This window comes from Rattus norvegicus, chromosome 10 (assembly GCF_036323735.1).
Source record: "Rattus norvegicus strain BN/NHsdMcwi chromosome 10, GRCr8, whole genome shotgun sequence".
Taxonomy (NCBI): domain Eukaryota; kingdom Metazoa; phylum Chordata; class Mammalia; order Rodentia; family Muridae; genus Rattus; species Rattus norvegicus.
In genome coordinates, this window is record NC_086028.1 from 89,799,405 (window position 1) to 89,824,218 (window position 24,814).

The 24,814-nt window shown below is 37.7% G+C and overlaps 1 protein-coding gene across 5 annotated transcripts in view; it reads right to left on the reverse strand.

Moving 5' to 3' along the window:
• The window catches only part of Kansl1 (KAT8 regulatory NSL complex subunit 1), a 130,984-nt gene that overhangs the window by 61,768 nt on the left and 44,402 nt on the right, over positions 1-24,814 (reverse strand). The window lies entirely within an intron of this gene.

Sequence of the window (24,814 nt, forward strand, 5' to 3'; positions counted from 1 at the left end):
AGTCCATAGTTGAGAGCACTGGCTGCTTCAGAATGACTTGGATTGGATAGTCAGCACCTATATGGCAGCTAACACCTAACCTAACTCCAGTTCTAGGAGGACCACCATATTCTTCTGGATTTTGCAAGCATAATGGATAAACATAGTACACAGACATAAATAAGCAGAAGCAAAAGACATAAACATAAAGATAATAAATAATTAAAAAAACTGCTCATTTATAAAAACAGAAATCAGAATTTAACCAACAGTGCTTTGCTACAAGATTATAATATTCTCTACATATATAAGTATATTCTTGTTAATGTACATAGAGCCAGAGACCAATTTAATGTGCTATTTTTCGGGTGTCAATCACCACTATTCTGGCTGGTTGGATTTAGGGATTCATCAGTTTTCCTCTCCTCACCCCATGAAGAGATTACAAGTGCAGAACAACATGCCAGACACTGCTTTTCAATGGATTCTAAAAATCAACTCATATCATCATTATTTACCTAGCACTCAACCAACTAAACTATCTTCATAAACCCTGCAGGCAGTAACATGATTGCTTGAATGGAGAGACCTAGATTAGATTATCAAGTAAAACTAGAGATCCGGCAACCTCTGGTGCTCCTCAGGTTTCTTCCAGCTTTTTTTGGTCCATAACTTCACCTGGAAAGCTAGGTAAACTGGCCAATGAGATTTAAAGCTCTGTCTCCACCTCCCACCCACCCACTGCTGGGATTACACATGCATACAAAGGCTTTCAGATAGTTTCTGAGACTCCAGACTCAGGTCATAATGCTTGTAAAGCAAGGACCTTATTAAGCTATCTCCATAGTATTACGTAAATTGGAAAACAAGAATGCTGGGGGATGGGGTTGGGGGTGGGGGGGAAATCCGTGGAGAGATAGTTCAATTTCAGAGGATCCAAATCCCTCTTCTGGCCTTGGGCACCAGGCATACATACATACCATGGACATTCATGTAGGCAAAACACCCATACATAATATGAAATTTTTAAAAAAAATGAGGCCAACCTTAGGCCAATCAATAGACTAGAATTTAACTGAAGGTAATACCAAATGTTTTCTTAAGTGCTTTCTAGTCATCCAATATGCATGCAAAAAACTACTAACTCATGTCAATAAATTAGAGGATTTGGGTAAAAAACAACAACAACAAAAAAGTCTTCTCACAGTAATGTTGAGTGGGCTTTCTGGGGGACAAATAAAAGGCCTTGGCTTAAAGCCAGATACAATGGCAAATGTGGCTTTCTATCATTAAGATACTTAAACAGCTACAGCAAAAAGTAATTTTGGAGGGGTTGGGGATTTAGCTCACTGGTAGAGCGCTTGCCTAGCAAGGCCCTGGGTTTGGTCCCTAGCTCCAAAAAGGAAAAAAAAAAAAAAAAAAAAAAAGTAATTTTGGGCATAGTAAGGCAGCACTGTGGAGATACAAACAGGAGTATCATGAGTTTGAGGCCAGTCAGGGGCTCAGAGTTAGAGATGTATGAAACCAAACAATTGTAATAATGGCAATGCCACACACATTCTTTCTCTAGCCTTGCATTTTTAAATTGTTATTCTAGAAGGCAGCATTCTTAAGAGTCAGTTCCAGCCTTGGTGCTTTACTATTACTGCACAGCTAAATCTATCTTCAGCCAAGTAAATCTTTACATAGAAAATGTAAAATAATATCCAAGTTTTTGTCCTTTTCCCCTTCATCACATCAGTGAGATTTTAAGATAAGTAGATTTATACTATGTATAGCAGTTTATGATCAATTACCAAGGTTTAGCTAAAACACAAACATTTAAGAAATACTATAACAGGGGTTGGGGATTTAGCTCAGTGGTAGAGCGCTTGCCTAGCAAGCACAAGGCCCTGGGATCGGTCCACAGCTACGGGGGGAAAAAAAAAAAAACTATAACAGATACTAGATTGACTACTTTCTTTTTCTCTTCCTCACAACAACTCTACTTGCTCCAGTGAATAAATGAAAACCTGAGGTTCAGAGAGGATTTGCCAAAGTTTGTTAAATTGTTTGTTAAACCAAAATTCAAGCTGAATCGAGTATATAGACCCAAACCCTTCACAGAATGTACTGTTGTGAGCGAGTACTGAAAGTGCCAAGACTTCTCGTTCTAGCGCTCTGTTCTAATCCATGGCATTGTTCAAACTTACCACCTTAGCAACATTAATTTAATTACTAAGCAATCATAAATTACACTATAAGAAACTCTAAGAACAAAGATGGTCCTTGATAGAAAGCACAACATTATTATTATTATATATAAAAAGGACAGGAAACAGCATAGTTGAAATTTAAAAACTGGAAATAAGAGAGGTACCTGGGGGCACAGAGGGAGGGGGTTTGCTCTGTAGCCCAGGCTGTTATTGAAGTCAAGAGATCCACCTGCCTCTGCCTCCTAGTAGCTGGGATTAAAGGTATGCCCATCTCAAAGGAGATTTCTTAAATTTTTTTTTAAAGCTCTTTTTAATTGGATCCCATTACAAATGGTTGTGAGCCACCATGTGGTTGCTGGGAATTGAACTCAGGACCTCTGGAAAAGCAGTCCGTGTTCTTAACTGCGGAGCCATCTCTCCAGTCCCCTCAAAGGAGATTTTAAGGAGATAGTCTCTATTATATAAGAAAGAGTTATCTATTGCTCTTTTACTTTCACAGTTATCATTCTATTAATTCAGCTGTTCCAAATTTATAAAAACTCAGTAATAAGGAGGTTATTTTCTTCTACAACAGCTGATAACATTTGATTCTAAACATGAATGTTCACCTTTCAACTCCAAGTTAATAAAAATAAAGCTCTATCACTGAGCAATGTCCCACCTTTTCTTCCACATCCATCTGAATGCAGTATACTAAAACAAAAACTGGGTGTGGTGGCACAAGCCTGTAATTCCAGTATTCTAGAAGGTAAGGTAGATGCTTCAAGTTCTATGTCAGACTAGGCTAATAATGACCCTGTTGAATGGTATAGAGAGAGGAGGCTAGAGAAGGGAGGAGAAAGGAGAGGGGGATAGAAAAAGGAAAAGTAGGAGGAGGAATGTGGGGAAGGAGAAGGGGCCGGCTAAGAAGATTTATCTTTTATAGAAACATTCTAAAATACTGGGTGAAATAATATGTTCTTGGAAATGGCATTTGGATTACCTAGGCTGATGCTTGCAAGAACTAGGTCAAGCACACACAGGGGTTCTTAGCATGGTTCTATTTATATGTTTGTATTTTCTACCCCAACACATCAAAGGCTGGGGAGTTTAAAAAAAAAAAAAGATACAACCAGGAATCCACAGGTTTGACATTGAGACATTCTGAAAGAGTCACAGGAGAGCAGTAAGTGGGGAAACTCACACACATCCCACAATTATACAGTTACCGCCCCCCCCCCCCTTTAAGTCCGCTGCTTTTCCAGACAGGATTTTCTATGTAGCCCAGGCTGGCATCAAATCATGATTCTCCTCCCCTTCCCTAATGACTAGAATTTCAAACTCAACTGTCCTTAACTAGTTTAACAGTTACCCTACACCACAGTCTACAAGATGTATTAATCAGTGTTAAAAATTAAGATGTGGAACACATTGCAATTCTAACTTGGGAGGTGGAGGGACAGGATTATGGGTCAGAGCCATTCTGACTACTTGATGAGTATGAGGATAGCTCAGGTTGCATAAGATAGTACCTAAATCAAAACAAAGAAACAAACAATAACAACAACAAAAAGAAAGAGTTAGGTATTATATGTTCTTTCTGGGTTACAACCAGATATGCTATTTACATAGGGTACTGTTATATTTAAGAAAATAATCCATGGTAATCTTCATATAAGTGATCTGAATTTTAAAATACAATCTTCTAATCTTTTGCTTTAATTTTAGCAGATCTGAATGATGGAACCCTTTTTTTTCTTAAAGATTTTTTTGTGTGTGTATAAATGAGCATCAACATATATGTTCCACATGTGTCCCTGGTGCCTGTGAAAGACAGAAGAGCGCATCAGATGCCCTCGAACTGGAGTTACAGACAGTTGTGAGCCAGCATGTGATATGTATGCTAAGAACCAAACCCCAGAAAAAGCAAGTACTTTTCACCACTGAACCATTTCTCCAGCCTCTGGAACCCAACTAGCCAACTGATCATAAGTGTATTCCCTTATAAATGTTAAGGACTAACATGATAATAACAAGTAACAATCTGATTTTAGCAACACTGACATTTAAAGCTGTTCCTAGACTAGCTAAATGGTTCAGCAAGTAAAAGCACTTGTGCAAATTTGACAGTCTACCTCTAGAATCCACATGAAGATGGAGAAAGAGAAGTCACTCTACAAAGATCTTATAACCTCCATATGACATGTGTGCACTCAACTCAAGAAACAAAAAGTTAAAAAAAATCATTTCCTCAATGATAACAGATATAAGAAACATTAATTAGAATCCCTCATTTCTTCCTAGACTTTCCCATTGCCCTCACTCCCAAAATTCTTCTGGACATTTTAAGGCAAGGTCTCACTATAGGTTAGGCTGGCCTCCAACTCAAAATCCTCTAGTTTTTACAAGTGAGCATTACCATATTTGTTCCCACCCCCTCTGTTTAATTCACTAATCCTCCTTGCCACCAAATAACCTCAAATAGTCAAAATAGTACTTAGCAATAAATTTTTCGTTTTTGGAAGTGGGGTTTGAGACAGGTTTCTTTCTGTGTAGTCCTGGCTGTCCTGCAACTCACTCTGCCAACCAGGCTGACCTTGATAGAACTCCAGTGTGCTGGGATTAAGGCAAGTGCCCATGACACCCAGCTTACATTTAACTTCTTTCATTATCTTATCAGACATTTTCAGTGAAACCTGACAGCACAAATATAGCTAGCACTAAATATTTAATGGGGCAAAAAAAGCCAGCTTACCCCCCCCTCCTTGATGAAACTTTCACTTTCTTGTTTTAGAAAAACATTCACAAGAAGCAATACATCCTTTGGTGAAAAACACATAATCACTCTCCAGGTTTCTGCTGCTGTCCTTTAATGAGGGAACAATCAGTTATAAAACCTGACCTGGCTTCAGACTGTAATTTACAACATAAATCAGCAACGAATGGACATATTGTTCCCTTATATGCAAATAAACATTTACTTTCAGATCCATAAATCAACAACACACAACCGGTTATGTAGATATGTGACAAATGTCCAAGGTACTTTAAATCACTAAATCTGATACAAAGATGATATAATATCCCTCATCATTTTTTTGAGCAAGGTCTTACATCAGAAGATCACAACACAGACACAACTTACATTAGCAGACAAAAGTAACAGACATGAAGGATACACAAATTTTAGCTCTAATTAGGAATTCTCTGATAAAAATTTATTAAACTTAAATTTCACTTGACTGACTTAAGGTTTTCAATACCAGCATTCAAGAGGCAGATCTCTGTGAGTTAAAGGCCAGCCTGATCTACAGAGTCAGTTCCTGATCAGTCAAGGCTACACAGAGAGACCATGTTAGAAAGCTAAAAACACAGGGGTTGGGGATTTAGCTCAGTGGTAGAGTGCTTGCCTAGCAAGCGCAAAGCCCTGGGTTCGGTCCCCAGCTCCAAAAAAAAAAAAAAAAAAAAAAAAAAAAAAAAGCTAAAAACACCACCCAAAACAAAACAACAACAAATACTACAAAAAATAATCAATCTGGAAAAAAAGAAAAAGAAAAATCACTGACAAGTATTATAACTGTAATTAGAGTAAGCCTTGAGCTTTTTTAAAATTAAACTTATTCACTCATCAAAGTTTTGCATTTTCAATGAGACCAGTGTCAATCCATTAATAAGAAAAGCAAAGCAATGTGAAGTAGTGCTTTATACAGTAGTCTTAAAACACAAGACAGAAATAACAAAGGACAATAGCTACACATTAGTAAATGAAAACACTGGTCTTAATAAAGTCAAGTCACCATATACATATATGACCCGCTTTTTATTTCATGGCTTCTGCATCTAAAGATTTAGCATATTTAACATAAGATTTACAAAATATTTGGGAATGGTTCTGGAGGAAGGAGTCTTTCTACACACAGTTCACTAGCCCGCCTGCACTCTTAGTAGCCCTTTTTCATTCTTAATAAGCTATGTCTGTACCATGACTAAAAGGCAGGGCTTTCCCCAACTATTTTCCTGGTGACTGCTGCAAATTTTACCTCACCTCACTTGTCTTATCTTAAACCCTTAATAAAACTGTCCTGAAAGTTTTTTTAAGACAAAAATAAAATGTCCAGGGAAAAAGGAATCGTGACTGCACTGAACATAGAGGGTTCTTCGTCAGTCATTACTGTCTAAGGCAGGCAGGAACTGCTTGCACACAACATGACTCACTACCTATGCTGCATTGGGTATTATATAAACATGACTTTTTAGTTAAACTACAGGAGAGATATACGTACTAAACACACATTAAGCTTATGTCATCCATGAAAAGACAGATTTGCGCATCGTTGGGTTTTGGATATTTAGGATGGTGGTGTCCTGGACCCCAATTCTCTATGGATACCAAGTGACAACTGCCCTGCTCTTATTCACGTCAATATGGCTTTTGCCAGATTTTTGGAAACAAGTTTCAAATGCACTCACAAGTTAGAAATGTATAAATGCTTAATATGCTTTACATGCCATAGATACCAAACCAAATACTTGTTCTTATTAAATTACAAATTCCTAATTCTCTTAAGTCAAAGTTACTCATTTTATAGTTTACAATATTAATTTTCCTATCATTTTCACCTGTGCCACTCACATTTCTACAAGTGCGTGTCCCAACCACTCAATGAATTGTTTACTGTTTACTGCTGAGTATAAGAGAGACCCAGAGAAATCTAGCTTTGAAGCAATACAAACCTAGTCCTATTTTTTGTTTTCAGCAAATTAATAAACTATGTGACCTTTCTTTCTTTTCTTTTTTTTCTTTTTTTTTTCGGAGCTGGGGACCGAACCCAGGGCCTTGCGGTTGCTAGGCAAGCGCTCTACCACTGAGCCAAATCCCCAACCCCTCTATGTGACCTTTCTAATTCATGTATTTAGCACATACTTTCCCACCTAAAAAATGTGTACATTTAACATATACAATGGAAACGCAAATCCTGGGCTGCTGAGAGGGCTCAGTGAGTAAAAGCCTAGCATACAAACTGGTAACATGAACTTCATCCCCAAAGGGATAAGAGATCTAACTCCACAAAGTTGTCTTCTGACTTCCTCTTATGCACACACCCTCTACCACTTAAAATTTAAAATCATAATACTAATAATAATAGCATTATGAACTTTATTCCTTTTCCTTGTCCTGTATACATCACTCTTTTGACTTTGCGAATTAACTCTCCAATGGAAATGATTCTTAGAAAACACTGTCTAAAACACAATAAAAATGAACTCAATTTTTAAAAAGTATTCAGGTAAAAATCTCCCATAGTAACTTAAATGACTCAGCAAGATACACATAAAGAGTCTGCAATACATTTTAAGAGAGTAACATTAAGAAAATAATAATAATCAGAATTTCTCCTTCATTTTGAAGTAGCCCTAGGAAATAGGCAATTCTGTTGATAAGGGTTTCCTTGAAATAGAAAACTCATACAACCACCCTCAATTGTAAAATCTATGCCTCAAGAGTTAGATGAACATTCCTACTCTGAAACACTTGCAAAAGAAGCAAGTATCTTTAATACACACATAACAAACTCAACATGAGTCATAGGCCTATATACGTGAAAAATAAAACCCCAAACTTCTTGGAAGAAAGTATAAAGCACAGATTTCTCATGTCCTTAGGTTAGGCAAAAATTTCTTCTACTATGACACAAAAGGCAAAAAGGACAAGAAAAAAACAGATCAATTAAAGTACAGTACTGCTGAGCAATGAGCATGGGGTTTTAAAAGTGTGGTTACGCTATTCTGTCTTGGTCTAAACGTCCTACTCTGTACCAGCCTCTTCATAGCCACTAGCATTGCAGACAGCAAGTAAGCAGTGTAAAGGGTGTGCAGAGACTGGAATCTGCATTTCAGAATAGAAAGTGATAGAACAGTTTCAGAAAACAGCTTTTAAAAGTTTAACACAAGTTCCTCTGACTCATAATTAATTATACTCCTAGGTATAAGTGTAAACTGAAACATGTTCACACTAAAAAAACCTGTACATGAATTTTCATAGCAAAATTGTTAGTCTAGTTAAAGGTGGAAATAAGCCAAAGCATATCAAAGGTGAATAAACAAAATGTGGCAGGCAGAACCAGACTGGATACTCTTGGATCAAAATGTAGTAAATAGCAGGATGAGTTAGCACGTACTTTTAATCCCAGCATTTGGGAGGCAGGAGTAGGTGGAGGTCTATGATTAAGGCAGACCAGCCAAGGCCATATAATGAGACCCTGTCTCAAACAACAAAAAAGTAGCAAATCATTAAGTACTAATACCGGCAATAATATTCATAACTGTTAAAAGAACCATGCCAAATGAAAATAACTGGGCACCAAAGGATGGTATCATGATTCCATTTGTGTGAAATGTCTAGAAGCAAATCTATTCAGACAGAAAATCAATCACGGCCCAAGGGAAATAGAGAAACAATGTTTTGCTTATTGGAATATAATGTTTATTTACAAATAGTGAAAATCTTCTAGAACTAGAAAGTCGTAAGAGTTATACAACTTTGTAAATAAAAATAAACCGTGTGAGTGTTAAACATTTATTTGGTAAAGCAGAGGGGATGGAAGTGGGGGTGTGTGTTGAGATCAAAGGACAATTTGTTTGCAGAAACTGGATCTCCATGTAGATTCTGGGGATCACATTCAGGCCATTAAGCTTAAGGAATGTCTTTACCCATTGAGCCACCTCGCTGGCCCCTATTATATATTTTTGAAAGGTTATATAAAACATGAATTATAGCCACACATCAATTTTAAAAAATAATAATCAGCCTGATGTGGTGGTCCCACCTATAACTCCAGCACCCAAGGGAATAAAGAGGCAAAAGAATCCTGAGTTTTAGTCTATCAGAGGGAGGGAGAGAGAGAGAGAACTGGGAGTCAGAAAGATAACTCAGCAAGTAAAGGTGCTTGTCACCAAATCTGACAATCTGAATTCTAACACTGGGACTCACAGGAGGGAGAGCTGGGGGCGGGTTGGACAGGACCACAGATTACATGAAAGGATACACACACACACACACACACCCCAGTGAACAAATGACTGAACAAATAGTTTTGTCTTTTTAAAAGTCAGTATTTGGCAACTTACAACCCTGGCTATACTTTTTCAAACAAAACAGACGGTAGTGAACTATATGTGAATTCATTTCAATAAGGCTGTCTTTACAAACGTGAAGGGTTTTTTCACTTATAATTTATCTAAAAGAAAAAAACTAAATAGGTGGAATACAGTCTAGTATAGTGCATATACATCTTAACACCCAACTACATAATCCTTTTTAAATATTTCAACTGCCCAAACACCAGAAATATTAAGCATCAAAGTGTAAATTATTTCTCTGATAGGATCTGAACCAGTGTGGGAATGAAAATTTTGTTGTTGGGGCTGTTCATGGCTCAGTTTGGTTATGAGTACTACATCTGCTGCTCTTCCACAAGAACTGATCCAGTCCCAGGACCATGTAGTGGCTCCAGAGGGCCCCATGATTTTTCCAGTCTCTGTGGACACTACATGTATGTGGTACACATATAATCAGACAAAACACCCATACACAAAGAGGTAAAAACAATCAAACCTCCAAAAATTAAGAGAGGCAGAGTATGCATTAAGAACAAGAAAGGGTGATTTAAGTGGCAAGCCACACATTTTTTCATTGGGACCATTCTAATTTGTTTAGACAATGAAAGCTTATTACCTCAGCTGCAGAAGAGATGAAGAATGAGCCTAAGCCTTTACAGTAACAGTGAAACCTACAATATTCTTCCTTCCGAATTTAAGAGTTTTAAATAACACAAAAGATATAAATGGTATCCCCTCGTTTTGCCTTAAAAAGATGAGTTTTCCAAACTTGGTCTTGCACCAAATTAGTCTAGAGGGCTTAGTTATTAAAACATGTTTGTCAGCACCTCAACCCTAAAGAGTACTGGATGCTCGATTCTGTTCCAAATATCCATAAGGCAGTTCACAACTGGGTGTAAACTCTAGTTCTAGAGTTCTTCCTATGACCTCTTCTGACTTTCTCAAACACTGAATCCATGTGGTACGCAGACATACAAGCAGGGAAAGCATTCATATACATAAAATAAAGCTTCTGAGTGACACTGGCTGAGTTCTGAGGCTGTTTTGAGGACCACTTAGGAGAATAACTGTGATATAGACTAAAATTTGAAATGACTGTTGTTATTTTCACTCTTAACCTGAGTCAGCTCTCCAGCCACATTATTATGGGACTTTGATGATGACTTAAGAGTAAAAAGTTCAAATTAGGTTTTATCTATGTTTTTTGTTTAAAAAAAAAAAAACATCTGCTTTAATACTATAGAGATTAGTACCTAGAAGCAAAGTTTAGAATGCATAATTGCTCAAAATTTTTAATTCTGTAACCCGGGGATGGTGTATGCCTACTGTGTATAATATGGGTGGCTCTGGGAGCAGAAAGAAGAACAGAAGGAAAATAAAAGACGCAGCAACACCCACTCCTAGGTCACTAACAACACAGTCTTACTAACGTGAATCAACATCTCTACTCACTAGCAACACAGCTATTTTCTTAACTAACAATGATTCAGCACCTTCTGACGTACAAGTATACCGTAAAATAGTAACCTGGCCAGATAGACCACAAAAAAAGTTAATCTTTTCAGAGCAGGGCTGGGATACAGTTGAGATGGGCTCATCTCCGAACATCAGGTAGCATATAAGGAAATGGCACCTGTTGACAAGTTTAAGTCCGAGCTCAATATTAAGAATTCCTAAAAATTCACAGTACTTCAAGATCATTAACTACTACTTCATCTTTATAAAACTAGAAGGTGCACACAGCTATTAAAGTAACAATGGTTTTCTTTAGAAGACTTAACTTCAAGTGTAAAACTATCTTAAAGTAAAAAAGTGTTTTTTTCTTGTTTTCTGAACTAAAACTCCCTTTACATCACCAACTGTAAATGTATACAAAGTGAAGCGCATATGTTTAATCCCAATAGAGGTCTTGACATAACGAACAATCACATTTAGGTGTGGAGGTAGATCTGGAAAGAGATGTTGATTAGATCACTAGTGGGCACACCACTGAAGATAATGACTGCCCCCTTCTCCAGCACCGTCAATAGTTCTTTTTTATTTTTATTTTTTTGGTTCTTTTTTCTCCAGAGCTGGGGACCCAACCCAGGGCCTTGCGCTTCCTAGGCAAGCGCTCTATCACTGAGCTAAATCCCCAACCCCTCCGTCAGTAGTTCTTGATGGAGGATTAGGGCCCACAAATTCACACCTGGTAGCTGAGAAGTCAGAAGAGGGTGTTGGGTTCCCTGAAACTAGAGTTACTGATAGTTGTGACCCACCACGTGGGTGCTGGGAACTGAACCCAGGTCTTCTGCAATATAGAAAGTGCTCTTAAGCACTGTCTCTCCAGCATTTCAACCTTCTATTCTATCACAACCAATTTGTTAATGCAGTATCTGCAAATGCTAGTAAATTCCTCAATTTTTTGTCTAGAGTTTGAAAAGGGGCTCTGGGAAGATGGCTCAGTCAGTAAAGCACTTTCCAAGGAAGTATAACAATCTCAGAATCCCCAGTACATGCAAAAAGCTAGGCACAGCAGAGCTTACGCCTGTAACATGAGGGAGGAGACTGGAGGCCTGTGGGTCTTGTTAGCCAAACTTCCTACCTAATCACCATGCTCCAACCTCAGTGAAATAAGGAAGAGAAACAATGGAAAAAGACATCATCATCAACCTCTAGCCTCCAATGTGCGTAACATGTAGATGTATACACACATACATAAACAGTTTCTTTAAAGAACTTTGAAAAGAGCTAAACGGCACATCCTAAAGAATGTTTTTGTGCCTTGTTAAAACGTTGCCCTTGTCTTAGGAGTTAATGAGCAGCTATTCAGCTTTTATTTTCATCTATACAGTAATTTTATACATTTTTTAATTTAAAAAAGAAAGTCTAGAGGGAAAGCTCTGGAGAGAGGATCAAGGCCAGACTGGTCTACAGAAAGTTCCAGGCCAGCCAGGAGAGATCTTATCAAGAATTTAAAAAAGTATACAGGATCAAGGTAAACTAGCTTTAGAACCCTTTCTGTTGTGAACTAGATATCAAACAAGACTTTCCAGGTAGCACACATCTGTAATCTCAGCAGTGAAGGGGCCAAAGCAGAACTCTGAATTCAGAGTCATTGTAACTACTACAGTGAACCCCTATAAAGAAAAATAGGACAATTCAAAACAAAAATCTCTCCACCTCCATCTAAAATGTGTCTAAGAAAATGTAAACTCTAAGTCAAATAAGCAACAGATATAACATTCACATTAATTTTCCTTTTCATTTATTCCTTTGTTCTCTATTCTACAAACTTAAAGAGATATCAGTATCTGATGTGCTTCACAAAACCTCTCAGAAAGCACTCATTATTGTGAGATTTGGCTGTAAAAAGCACGAGGATAAATGCATCATTAACCACAGGATTCTGACACTTTCTCCACAGCATATTTGAACAGCTTTTAGTTTTCAAAATCATTCGATCCTCTATGAACACCATAGAAAACAAAGTAAGCTGTCAAACCACCATATCATGTGTACTTTGAACAGGGAAGACATTTTCAATTATCAGGTGTGGCACTGGCAGGAGTGGTGCTTTAATCACAGCCCTTGAGAGGCATAGGCAAGTGGATCTCTTGTCAGTTCCAGGGCAACCTTCTACACAGTGAGTTCCAGGATAGCCAAGGCTGAGGAGAGATCCTGTCTAAAAATAAAGTAAATAAATAAATAAAGCAAATAAATAAATAAAAATTAAAATGTGGCATAGCTTAATCTAAGTCATAAAGTGACTAAATGCACACAAAATGTTACCCAGAGTCCTTTTCTCTCCATTGAACAATGCCAAGTAGAAAAATCTCTTCCGCAAGAATTTTACAGTATTTTATGATTTTATTAAAATATCCAATGAACTAAGAAATGTGTTACATCATTCTGCCTCTTCCCAACTGTCTCAAAATAAATAAAAACCACACAGAATTCTAAAAAGGCACTGAGAGAAGGGCATAAATCAATATCCTTTAAAAAATTCTTGGGGTTGGGGATTTAGCTCAGTGGTAGAGCGCTTGCCTAGGAAGCGCAAGGCCCTGGGTTCGGTCCCCAGCTCCGAAAAAAAGAACCCAAAAAAAAAAAAAAAAAAAAAATTCTTATGTGTATGGGTGCTTTATCTGAATGTATAAATGTGTATGTGCCATGTTTGTCTGGTGCCCAATAAGATTTTAAAAAGGCACTGGAGTTACAGATGGTTGTGAGTCACTATGTGGGTAAGGAGAATTTAACCCAGATCCTTGGCAAGAGCAACAAAAGGCTCTTAACCACTTAAGTCATCTCTCTAGTTTCACCAGGACAAGTGAGTTTTGTCACATTTCACGGACTAGAATTAAAATACATCTATAACCGCCACCTAACATAAGTTAATGTTGTCAATTTGACAGGATATGGAAATCACCTAGGAGAGACGGCACATCTTGGAAAAATGATCTTGGTTAGGTTAAGTGAGGTGGGAAGACAAAGAAAAAGCAAACAAAGACAGAAGAGATGAGTATAAACATCCACTGCTCCTCTGCTGCCTGAACGTGGCTACAATGCGGCTGACTACCTCAATCCCCTGCTGCCAGGACTTCCTACCCATTACAGACTGTTCCCTCAAACTACAAACCGAAAGGAACTCTTCTTCCCTTAAATTGCTTGTCAGTTTTTTTTAAAAAACACAAAGAGAAAAGTACCTAATATACCTAATCATCTGTCTAAAACACCCAACAATAAATAAATGGAAAAAATACTGCATGACTGTGTTCCAATATAGATCTATTTACCAAAACAAATAAAAACTAGCCTTGGGTGGCTACATTTACACTGCAGAACTAATTTTGTTAACTAAACCAATACCAACCTTCTAAATTCTGACAAACCATGACCTTTAAATTTTTTAATTATACTATTTATTCCATGTTGGGAACATGTGCTATAGTGCATATCTCTCCTACCACAATGTTGGTCCCAAGGATTGAATCAAGCAAGTCATCGGGTTTGGCAAGAAGTGCCTTTACCCACAAAGCCATCTTATCACCTCAACTAAATATTTTTGATCAAAAGTCCTTTTACTCACAAGGAAAGCTAAACACCAACACCCCCGTCCCTCCCCAATCCATTTACTCAGGGGCTTCCTTCACACGGGTCTTAACCTGCCATGGTTATCTCTTTTCTTCCACTCTACTGCACTGGCCTAGCTGTGAGCCAACAGCACCCTCTTGCCATTTTTGTGAAGAGGCTGTTTCTTCCTTCTACTGCCACCTCTTGCTTCCTCAACTCTCGATCTAGAACTCTATTACACCGATGCCCCAGCTTCTGCTTTTCCAAAAATCCCTCACAGCATATTAATTCTCGTTTGTGACAATGACTGCTTTGTAATTCATTACTTCAGAGACCTATGCAAATGTCTTAGTTTTCTTTAGGTTATGGAAAGAATCCAAGTCATTTATATTTCCCAAAATACTTTATACCCAACAACAAAGTGTTTTGTTTTGTTTTTTTCAAAAACAAGTTTCTAAAATTAAAATACTTTAACAGCATGACACTGTTTTAACAAATTATGGCTTAAAAAATTAGTCTCAACTGTCAGGCAGTGGCAGCACATGCTTTAATTCAAGCACCCAGGAGGCAGAAGCAGGTAAATCTCTGAGTTTGAGGCCAACCTTTTCTGAGTGAGTTCCAGGACATCCAGGGCTACCCAAAGTAACTTGGGAGTGGGAGAGAGAGATGGGGAGATGCAGTCTTAAGAGCACTGGTTGCTCTATAAGAGGACCTGGGTTCAATTCCCAGCACCCAAACAAAGCAATGTCTTAAACATCTGTAATTCCAGTTTTAAATCTGTAGCTTTCTTCTGGTCTCTCTAGGCATTATACACACGATAGCCACACGTTCCTGCAAGCAAAATACTATAAAAAGATAAAAAATTTAAAAGGGGGTTAGTGGTGGAAAGATGGTAAGAACACTGGCTGCTCCTCCAGAGGACCTGGTTCAAAACCCAGCACCCACATGGCAGCTCACAACTGTCTGTAACTCCAATTCCAGGAGATCTGACACTGTCACATACATGTAGGCAAAACACCACTGCACATAAATCATAAAAGAAACTCCTTTCAACTCTCTTCTACCTACCCATATGCATCACGGCATTCACGAGCACCCACACAAAATAAATGAATAAATGTAAATAAAGTAAAATTTAAATTAACATTAATCCTATTACTCAAGGAGAGCAAGTTTTAATAAAAAAAAAAAAAATCCAGATTTAAATCCTGATCCTTCCTCTATTGTTGAATTTGTTTCTTCCTCCTTTTGTAAAATTGACCAAGACTATGAATTCTTTTTTTGGTGTGGGGGTTGGGAGGCGGGATGGTTGGTGTGGGGGTTGTTGTCATTTTTCCAGACAGGGTTTCTGTATGTATCCTTGGCTGTCTTGGAACTTGCTCTGAAGACCAGACTGGCCTGGAAGTCAGAGATCTGCCTGCCCGTGTCTCTGAGTGCCACCACTGCCCGGCAGGACTCTGAATCCCTATTTTGACAACAAAACAAAAACTTCTGTGTTCAGCATTATGAATGCAAAAAAAGAAATGCTGAGCAATATAAACACATGCCCATGTTTGATTAATAGAATTTACAGTGCCAGAATTATCTGAAAAGATGAACACTAAATATTATTCCTAAATTATTTCAAATGTGAAGGTAACATTTAATTCTAAGCAATGATAGTCTATCAAATTAAAATACCAAGGGTACCAGACACACACAGAGCTCTCTATCACCCATTCTAACAGAGTTTCCCAAGAAATTACTTTTGTCTTTGGAGAGAGTTTTGCTTTGCTTTTTTTGTTTTGTTTTTGTTTTGAGACAGGGTTTCTTTGTGTAACCACCCTGGCTGTCCTGGAGCTATATAGAACACTATGTAGAACAGTCCAGCCTCAAACTCAGATCTACCTGCCTCTGCCTCCTAAAAACTGGGATCAAAGTCATACACCACCACCAACTGACTGAAAGTGGAATTTCTAACCAGACAGAGCAACCTACTCAATATATTCTATATGGCTAACTGGTTATTCATGGAGGACGAGGAAATTTAAATTAAAATCTTGCTTCAAAGTCTTAAGACAAAAAGCCTAAAAACCTAAAGATAGAAGGTAAACCAAGTCAAAGTCACCATTCTTCAACAAAAAAGCCCTTCCTTCTGGATAATTCATCTTTAGCTTTCCCTCTTTGCCACCACCTTCCCTATTTCCATCAGTATTCTGTCAGTTTTCTAAGAACCAAAGTTCAGTCATGATAATAAGTATGTTTAATCAAGGAATGATAACCGACTCTTAATGCTAATATCTTTAACAGGGAAGCCACCTGATGTGTCTCTTAATTTTCTTATCTATAAATGACAATTTTATTTTTGCTCCCAATCTCAACTCTAAAATTCTCTAGGATATCAATCTCACACATCTCTTCCATCCCACCTCCACCACTCCAATGTAAAACCTTTATCCGTAGCAAAGTTACCACATTAGCCTCTCTGCCACCTTATACTACTTTTGGTGCCGCACTATCAGAGAGCCACCAACTTATCCAACTTACAACAGTAATAAATGAGTCCATTATGAACACCTACATCATTTAACACTTACCTGGCTCCTTACCACTCGGGATAAAACTCAAATATGCTAGCCTGATAATCAAAAATAACATCACTCTAGCCTACCTTCCAACCTCATTTTCTACTTTCTTGAAGTTTTTATCTTTGGCAAACAAATCTTTTTTGCTATTTTAATTTAGAGACTTTATTAGTTTCTATAATAAAATGTACTTAGGTAAAACCATACATATTTAATACCACATACACATAGAAAATATTGTCCATACTATGTAAATTCTTACAGGACAGAGCGGCACACAATTAATCCTAGGATGGTCTACAGAGTTCTAGGAGAGCCAGGGCTCCATGTAGCATCTCAAAAAACAAAACAGCAACAACACACCATATAAAAAGCCCTTAACATGTACCTAGTGCCCAGCACACAATGTCTATCCAATGCTTCCTTTCCTAATACTATGTTGGAGGTGATAAAAACTAATAAAAGTCAAAAAGACAAGAACCAAACTTTCCATTATTGCATGTTTTCATCATTCCTTACTTCCCAAAGTGTTTCCTTGCCCATTGAAAGCAAAGTTACTATGGATTAACTGCTGCTGAAAAGCCAGTCTCCAAGTAATTGAGTCCATTGAAAGTTATTAAAATTATTTAGCCTTTTGCTTAGAAAATGCCGAACTACTCTTCTGGAATGGCCTAAGGGACATTGTGACTAACTTTAGGATGACACATTTAGATTACCCATTAAGATAATTATGATAACCCCTCTAAACCTTGTTGAAGGACTTACCTACTACTGAAGGGATTGGACTTGAACTTATGTAGCATTTTAAAAGCCATCCTGCAAGGTAATATAAAAGCAGGCCCATGCCTTACTCTTCCATAAATTCATCAGTCATTTTCCATGAGTGAACTTAAGAGATATTTGCAGACGTGGTGGTATAATCATAAGAGGGGGAGTTGAGGCAAAAGATTAGGAGGAGTTCAAGATCATCCTTAGCCACATAATCACTTGAAGGCTAACATGTCCTATATCTAAGATACTGACTAAAAATATTTTTTAAGAAAGAAAAAACAGAGCTGGCTGTAAGGATAGCACACCCATTTAATCCAAGCACTTGAAGGAAGAAGTAGGCAGATTTTTGGGATTCTGAAGCAGCCTGATCTACAAAGTAAATTTCAGACCAACTCGAGTTTATGATACCATCTCAAAAAATGAATAAGAGACATTTGATTCACTAATACTCTAACATTATGTATTTAGAGCAAACCACAGAAAATTATATAATCTAAGACTGCTTTAGACATTTATGGAAGTAAGCCCTCATACTTAATAAAATGTAAAACTACAGAGAAAGCTCAGTGGTTAGGAGTATGTGTTGCTATTCCAGAACTCAAATTCAATTCCCAGCACCTACAAGGCAGCTCACAGACATCAGTAACACCAGCCACCCTCTTCTGACCTCCATATGTGTGGTACAGATATATGTCCAGGGAAAACACACATTCATATAAATAAAAAAGTACATAAAAACTATAGGGCCAGGTAAGGTGGCACACACCTTTAGTTCCCATTCCAGCTACAGCGACACTCTAAAAATCAAAACAAAATGCAAATACACACACACAAGGAAATATCCAACAAGAGAAAAAAATACACACTTCATCATTGGGACTGCACACTTGCCTTAAAATTTTCTAAGTCACATTGTGTCTCTCAACTCTAGAATACAATGCACTTTCTGACAGGTTATCATCTCAACAAAGTCTGAAGTATTCTTTTTACATGGAGAACAATCGCTGACTATACTAAACAAATTTCTACAAATACAAAATTAGCCTTTCTACTTACCCTTACAAGTCAAATTACTTCCTTGAATGCCTGAATGTATTTGCATATGAATTTCATATGCACACAGGCAGAAACAGATGAATCTTAAGTTTCATTCTGTTTTCATCTTACATAGGCCTGTCCTCCCGGCTTTCTGAATAAGGATCTTGCAAAGTCCATTGTGTACAGGATGTGCTGAAAGAATACTTCTTGGGAAGGAAAGAACATCTCCTGGGAGAGTTGTCAGTTTAAAGACAGACTGGACAGCTGTATCAACCCTGGACTGGGAGAAGGACACCAAGCTTTTTCACCCCCAGGCTAAAAATTTATAAAAGGCAAATGAGTCAATAAAGGAGTCAACTATGCATACATCTAAAAGCAATGCATGTATGTGTTGGTAAGGCTGGATCAGACGGCTTTATATACCCTATTTGTTCTACATATATCAATTTTACAATGTCACAGTTTTTCACTTTATTTATTTTGGTACTAGGGAATCAAACTAAAGGCCTTAGATATGAAAACTTTAAAAAAAAACTTTCTGGGAGAGGAAAAACTTTGTTTAAAATGAGGGTGGATCTGGTGTTGGTAACTCATACCTCTGATATTAGCAGAGACAGAAACTGAATTTTGAGGCCAGCGACTTAGAGAACTACATGGAAAAACCCTGTTGCAAAAATAAAAACAACAAAAGGTAGGGGGAGCGGAAGAGAGATAGCTCTGCAGTTAAAAAGTAGTGGTCACTGCTGTTACAAGTTCGGTCTCTAGAAACCACATCAGGCTGCTAATAACTGCCTGTAACTCCAGGTCCTGGAGATCCAAGTCTCTTTTTTTTCTCTGCAGGCATTGTATTCATATTCACAAACCCACACACATACAATTTTAAAGTATTAAAATATGTACTTATTAATAGATAGATATAAAACCAAAAGAAAACTTTTATTATTTTGCTTTTTGTTGAGAAGGGAAAGATAAATGATAGTTTCACTAGAGATTTTCCCCCAAAATCTTATCATTCCAACAAGCAACTTCACCGGTGAAAAGGACGTTCATCTGGTAACAATATTCTCACTGTACCCCACTACTCAGAAATTTCAATTCTGCAGGTGAACACACACCCACACAAAATAGTTACTATAAACACACACACTGAGCACCAGGCTTGCTGCCTCATAAAAAACAAAACAAAACAAGGCTTACTCCAGCTCTGCCACTCACTCCCTTAGGCTCAGACTGACTTCCTACTTAAGATCTTGATTTAAGTGTTGAGAGTTAACCTGGCCCCTCAGCACACACAGCAGAGGGCAATTTCTGTCTAACAATAAAGACAGCCTTTTCCAGTCCAATAATCACAAAAGAAGTTAGCAGTAATAAAAAAAAAAAAAAAGGTTGTAATTTTAAGTGCTAAGATACTCAAGCCTAGAAAGCTATATTCTTAACAGTGGCCAAGAGTTTCTTCCTCTATGCTACTCTCTTTAGGAATAATTTGACAAATGCTAAGAAAATAATCTCTATTTCATCTGTTTTTCTGATGCTTGAAAAAAAATTAAGTCAACAAAAATAAAACATCAGATGCTCATCATAAATATAACTGGCACTGAAGACCAACCAGGATCTTCTTCAATGTACCTTCATACCTTTCAAATGCTTGTAACTAACTAGATAGTAAGAAGAAACTTTCCTTTTTGAGACAGGGTCTCTGTCAGTGGTTTCTCAACCTGTGGGATGCAACACCTTTGGGGTTTGAACGACCCTTTCACAGGAGACACCCAAGACCATTGGAAAACACAGATATTTACACTAAGATTTATAACAGTAATAAATTTACAGTTATGAAGCAGCAACAAAAATAATTTTATGGTTGGGGGGGTCACCAGAACATGAGAAACTATGTTAAAGGGCTGTGGCATCAGCAAAGTTGAAAAACACTATTTCCACATAGTCCAGGCTGTCCTGGAAATCACTATGTAGAGTAAGCTGGTGTTGGACTCAGAAATCCACCTGCCTCTGATTTCTAAGTACTAGGATTAAAGAAAGGCCTTTGCCATCACACCCAGCTGAAAAAGATCATGAGTACCAAATGCTGGAGGAATATATTTTCATAAGCAGCAAGCACATGCCTGTAAAACATACATCAGCTCTAAGCACATGGAAGACTAAACAAGGAAATATAAACTACTATCTAAAAAGATCTTGGAGCCTGGGGCAGAGGTGTGGCTGAGTGATAGAACACTACCTAGGATTTATCTCCCCTCCTCTTACAGTCTATTTATCACCTCGACCTATTCTGCTTGGTCTCCAAAATGTTCTCTAGCCACCAGTCCTATACTTTCAACTGTCTTTCCAATGTGCACTGTGCCTGCCATCTGCCTGTATTGATTAACCTCGATAGACCAAAATCCCAACTTTCTCCAAAGATCTGCCTATCAAAATCTGAATTATTTGTGGTTCTAATATCCATTTTTTTTCCAATTCCACCTTCCTGCTAAAAATCTCTTCCTATATTATTTCTATCACCCAGTACTTAACTTACATTGTTATGTACTAGACACTAAGTTTCGCTTTGTCTCATGGTATTTTAGTCTCTACTCATAAGAATTCCTTCAAGTAAGGCTTAATTTATTCACCTGTGGAGTTCCACACATTTGCATTCAGAAAAAGTGTATGACGGCCCTAACTCAGTAAAAGTACTTTCTACATTTAGAGAATGAAAACCAGTCAAAAGATGCAGAAGCAGGTATCAGCTACATCTGCAGCAATTAAGAAATTCCCTTTACGGGGTTGGGGATTTAGCTCAGCAGTAGAGCGCTTGCCTAGCAAGCACAAGGCCCTGGGTTCGGTCCCCAGCTCCGGGAAAAAAAAGAAATTCCCTTTACCTAAGTTCCTTCAGAATCCCACAAGCAGCATACCTGCTACCTATTCAGAAATAAAAAGGGGATCACATAGATCATAGAAAAGGAAAAGGCATTAAATTTAAGATGTTGAGTAACCCAAATAACCAAGAAAGTCAGTAACTTCAATGGACTATTCTTCTGAGTAGTCACATTTAGTCCCATAGCCAGCATACGTGTGTGTTGTTGTTCAGTGCTTTGAGAATTTGTACAATGTTTTTTTGCTCATATTCACCATTAGCACCTCTACCAAACAGAGAATTTATCAGATGACAATTACTACCCCTGGCTGAATTTTCTTCCTACCCTGTTGCTGTGGAAATGTAAGAATAGGAAAGTAACAAAACAGTCGGACTGCCACTCTTGGCAGCAGCATCCCTGCATCTTTAATTTAAAGAAGGAAATATAATATACAGCATTTCAGCACCCTAAAAACAACAACAACAAAAAAGCAAAGTCTACAAAACTTTAGAAATCCACTCTATTACAGAGTAAGTTCCTTTATAATCAAGAGCATCCAAAATTCAAAAAAGTGTTTTACTGTCACTGAGGTGTACAACATCAAGTTTATTGCAGGTAACTGATTTAAAATAGGCTTTACGAGCAAATAAAATACAAGGCAGCATAAACTAAGCCCAAAACTAACACATAAAACAAGAACAGAAAAACAGCATGAATCCAAGAATGATCTTTGAAAGGATTACTCAACTGGCATTGTGTGCTTGTCTCTCGTACAGGTAGCCCTGTGTTTGTTTCCAGAATCGTGTAAGGAGTGGTAGCTATCTCCTGGTATATCAACACTCAGGGTAAAAGCAAAAGAGCCCTATTTCCATCACTGTGCCAAATAACTGTTTTCAGTACATTACAACCTCAACACATTAAGCATATAGATTCAGATGCCTGCTTTTAAATTTTGGAAACATAACAGAGTCTATGTAGCTCTGACTGGCTGGCCTGGAACTTACTCTGTAGACGAGGCTGGCCCTGAAATTTATACCACTGTATCTGGCAGAATGCCATTTTATTAAATAAACAAAGTTCACATCATTTACCATGTTTATATCTTTTATAACTTACTTGGTCTTTCTTCAAAGTTTCCTGTCAGATACATAGTATTATCCACGTGGATAATGTAAACAAACTAAACTTAAAATAGCAGGTAATTCACTGACTAAAAGCACAGCTGTCTGAACAATCAAACTCTCCAATAAAAATGAATCAGCTTTTTATTAGCATCAAGGACAAGTTGGTCTTTTAAATTTTTATTTATTTAGTGTATATGAATGCTGTATCTGCACATACACTTGCATGCCAGAAGAGGGCATCAGATCCCATTACAGATGGTTGTGAACCACCATGTGGTTGCAGGAAATTGAACTCAGACCTCTGAAGAGCAGCCAGCCCTTAAGGGCACGGTCATCTCTCCAGCCCCAAGAAAAACTGTTTTTAAGTATCTCTATAATTTAGCATTGTCTAGTAAGCCAGACTATACATCTCTAGCAAAAAGGGTAGATCTACTTTCCAATATCAAGCCCATTTTCCCAAATGTTTGTCCCTATTCTCACAAACCCAACAGATAAACAGCAAAAGTAAGCCCAGCTGGGAGGCAGAGGTAGGAAGTTTAAGGCCAGCTTGGTCTACAGAGTTCCAGAACCTCCAGGGCTACACAAGAAAACCTCATTATCCCCCCAGCCCACACCCCCCCAAAAAAGAAGAGTAAGAGCAAGAGCAGTGTGTCATCCTGAGATTATGTATTATTTTACAAAACTAACAGATTTAGAAAACAGTAAAACTTTATCCAAAATACGTAATTTGCTGAATTCCACAAAGAAAAGAAAAGGTTGACATAGTGGTACACACACAACTGTAATCCTCAGAAGACTGAGGCAGGATAATTCTGAGTTAAAGGCAGGCCTAAACTCCATATTAAGACTGGTATTGGGGTTGGGGATTTAGCTCAGTGTTAGAGCACTTGCCTAGCAAGCGCAAGGTCCTGGGTTCAGTCCCCAGCTCCGAAAAAAAGAAAAAGACTGGTATCATAAAGTAAGTACAAGAGCCAGGATTTGTCTCCCAGCAGACGGGCAGCAACTATAACTCGTCTGCAACACCAATTCCAGGAGGCCCCATACCCTCTTCTGACCCCCACAGGCACCAGGCACAAATATATACTTTTAATGATAGTTTTAAAACTAAAAAAGGGGGAAAAAATCTAAAACAAAATAAAAAAAAATGATGAATCAGACTTTTAAAAATATATACTTGGGCATACGCACAGTTTAAAGGAAAGCATCAAGAAGTAAAAAGTGGGGGGGGGAGTAAAAAGTGTATTCAATAAAAGGGCAATGTTTAAAATATTCTGAAGCATTTCTAATCAGTCCTTAGAATATGATACTATGAAATACATATTGCTCTTTGCCTGTCGTCTGGCACCAAACTTCGTTTTCAATGGTAGGTAGTTGAACTGATGGCTTCAGAGATAATTTCAAGATGAATGTTAGTCATTAAAGAGACTAAGGTGGGTTTAAACCATTGGATTTTTTCAGTCTTAAACCCAAAACAGAGATGAAAGGAAATAAAGATTATTACTAATGCAACTGAGGTAATATGATTTCAAACCTATATAACCTAAGTTCCTAATAAGCATAAAAAAGACAGAGTTTAGAAGATGTCTGGATGGTTGGACACATTAAAGTTCCTAGAAAGCAGAGTGTCTCTTCCTCATATCTCACCCACATAAATGTATTCATCTGTTTTCTCTGAAATATCTATATCATTTATAACAAAAACTGCTAAACATTAAGGCAGGCAAACCAAATATGAAAACCAAGCTATGGGAATATTAATTTATAGCCAAGTAATGAGAAGCACATATAAAACAATCTCGAGTTTCTAACTGGCATCTGAAGTGGTACTGGAGGGCAATCTTGAAGTCTCCCGAATGTGGGGGCTGGCACTGCTACCTATAAACGTGTCAGAATTAAAATGAAATTGTAAGACAACCTGCTGTTACCCACTAGAAATGACTGTTTGTTTAGAGGGAGAAACTGTTAAACTCTTCATAGTTGTGGATGTCTTCTCTATGCTGTTAAGAGTTGTTTTCCAACAGAAAGGAAATTTCATATTAAAATGACAGACAGGTATGCTGAAAGTTCAACAGAAAGCACTACAAATTTCAATCAATTTAACTAAATCAACACTTGTCCCTACATCCCAGAAACAACAAAATGTCAAG